The 2836-nt window shown below is 28.4% G+C and overlaps 1 long non-coding RNA gene across 1 annotated transcript; it reads left to right on the top strand.

Moving 5' to 3' along the window:
- The first annotated feature begins 1203 nt into the window (after window positions 1–1203).
- On the top strand, window positions 1204–1911 carry LOC135960619 (uncharacterized). The gene is made up of 2 exons (XR_010576586.1): window positions 1204–1331; window positions 1387–1911. It is a non-coding gene; the product is annotated as an uncharacterized LOC135960619 (long non-coding RNA).
- The last annotated feature ends 925 nt before the right edge of the window (window positions 1912–2836 follow it).

The following is a 2836-nucleotide window of genomic DNA, read 5'->3' as shown; positions in this document are numbered from 1 at the left end:
AAAAAAAGCCAGACGTAAACTTTAAAATCATCGATACATGTATATTTCTTTTTATTATCTTCTACTAGATTTTTTTATAAAATCCTTGTTATGTCTTTTTTTTGCGTGGTTTTAGCAATTCGGTAAAGTACCTTGCAATAGTCGTTTCGAAGTTCAGTTTCGTTGGAGTTTTGATTTTTTTCCTTAAAATTGTGCCATTTAGAATACAGCATTTGCTCTTTATTTGGATATAACTATTTAAAGTCTTGCTTTATCTAATATAGAAAGCGATTTTAGTAAAATCATAAATTTAAAAAAATTAACTTACCACTAAATTAAATTTCAGCGACATTTTTATCAAAAGCGTCCACAACACACAAAATTTCACAAACTAATAAAGAGAGAATCAACTGATATGGTTTACATATTGGTTTAAAGTGTTGTCATATAGATTTTAAAATGTTTCTTATTAATTCAATGCTTTTCAATTTAAGTTTGAACTTATTTAAAAAATTAATAAAATAAAAACTTAAAATAATATGTTGATTCAATGTATTCCACGAAATAAATAGAAACTACATTAATTCAAAGTATAAAATTATTGATTTAATGTATTTTAATATTATATTGAAAATTATTGAATTAATATGACGCGTTCTTATTTTTAAGTTGCAGTTTTTCCCTGAGTGTAAAAATCTGACATATTTTTAAAAACTAACGTGAAAAAATATTAATTTGTTGTATAAGTTTTGAATGGAGTATAGTGTATAAGTTTTTTCTGACTCAATCTTTATTGCTATATGAAGTTTATTTCTGTTGAATTTTATAGTAGATACCACAATTTTAAAGAGATTTATGTTCGTTAAAGTGATTCCCGGAAGCGGAATTTATATGGGAGATATTACTAGTTCTGTAACGATCATCATAGAATTAATTGACATTACTTCCGTATATATAAAACTTGGGCAACTAATAATGATTGTTGTGGACTCCTAAAAAAACGTTTTTCAATAATGAAAAACATCAAGCTAATAAATAAACAAATATTTTATTTGTACAATTTGGATTTTCCATTCTAAATTATTTATTTTAATTGTATTTTTATAATGCCTGAAATTTCTTATCAGTAATTAATCACTATAGTTTTTACACTTTGTTTACCAAATCAACTCAGTTTTTCCTTGTATACATTTCTTTTATTTATTTTTTTTATAATAAATCTAATGCTTTTCTGCCACTATAAATTGTTAAGCGGGACCCCACAAGTGATCAGTATACAGAAGAACATTAAATCAGACTTGATATTTACAATGATGAAAATAATTTGTCTAATTCTTTGCTGGACATTTACAGTAAGTTAAATTAAATTACTTATTTCCCTAATCTTAACTGCTTTACTTCTGACAGACTGCTTTTGCAAAACCACCAAGTTGGTATCCCGAAAATATCTATGAGATAAGAGACAAATGTGTGGAAGAAACTCAATTACCAAACAGCTTGGATGTGAAAAATGGACCGATTGATAATCCCATAGTACACAAATATGCACTGTGCATGGCTAAAGGTACTAATGTTTACAATGAGGACACGGGCCTAAATATTGATCGTTTGGCCTATAGTTTTTATCGATCAAAAAGCATGTTAAATAGTAAAAAGCTTTTGGTGCAGGATTGTGTTGACAAAAACAAGGAAGCTTCCTCTGATGGAGAAATGATTTCTAAAGTGATAACCTGCATTATTGATAAGGAAAATGAAAAGGATGACTAGTTCTAGTAATTAAGTGCAGTTATTTTTATTATATTATACGAGTATGTCAATGAAATTTATTGTAGTTTTTATATATACATAGTTAGTAGCTTTTATTAACCATATAAGGCCCCTAAGGGCTCGGTTATATAAATGAAGAATTAATAAAAAAAAATAATACGATTATTTATGTGCTTTTTTTTTATAATACACACTTATAATAAATCTTAAAATTATGGTTGTGTATATTGAATTAATAGAAACAAATTTATAATAATTCGGTTAAATCAACTTGTATAAGAATAGTCTGAACCGTACTAAGTACAATTGCAATAATGATCGTTTGTAATAAATACAATAAAATGTTAGTTCAGTTTATTAATTTTTATACCCTACTCCACCATAGTGGGGACGATCGACTTAGAATCACTTTCTGAGTCGATTAAACGATGTCCGTCCGTCTGGTTGGCTGGCTGTCCATGTAAACAGAGTACAGGTCGCAATTTTGAAGATATTTCGATCAAATTTGGTACATATTATTTTTTCGGCCCAAGCACCAAGCCTATTGAAACTGGCTGAAATCGGTCCATTATTTCACCTAGCCCCCATACAAATGTCCTTCCGAAATTAGACTTTATCGGTCATAAATGTTTAATTTATAAATGTGTCTCCATAAATTCCGCTCCAAATAAGTTTTATATATACAAAATTCATGTCACCAAATTTTGTTACGATCGGTCCATAATTAGTCATAGTTCCGATATAGACCCGCTTCCGAAAATCACTTTAACGTGCATAAATCGCTTAAAAATGTTGGTATACTCACAAAATTCAACATAGTAAATACGACCTAATTTCATGGTGATCGGTCCATAATTTGTCATAGCTCCAATATAAGGCCCACTTCCGAAAATCACTCAGAAATATAAATTATTGAAATTTTAAAACAAAAATTTGTATGCTCTTTTACTTAGTGTAGGGTATTATATGGTCGGGCTTGACCGACCATAATTTCTGACTTGTTTATAATTGGAACCGTATTTTAACCAATATTTTCTCTGTACAATATTACATATTTGAGAACAGTAAATGTACGATCAATAGCTTTCCT

Source organism: Calliphora vicina, chromosome 1 (genome assembly GCF_958450345.1).
Source record: "Calliphora vicina chromosome 1, idCalVici1.1, whole genome shotgun sequence".
NCBI lineage: Eukaryota > Metazoa > Arthropoda > Insecta > Diptera > Calliphoridae > Calliphora > Calliphora vicina.
This window is presented reverse-complemented; position numbering and strand designations above follow the sequence as displayed.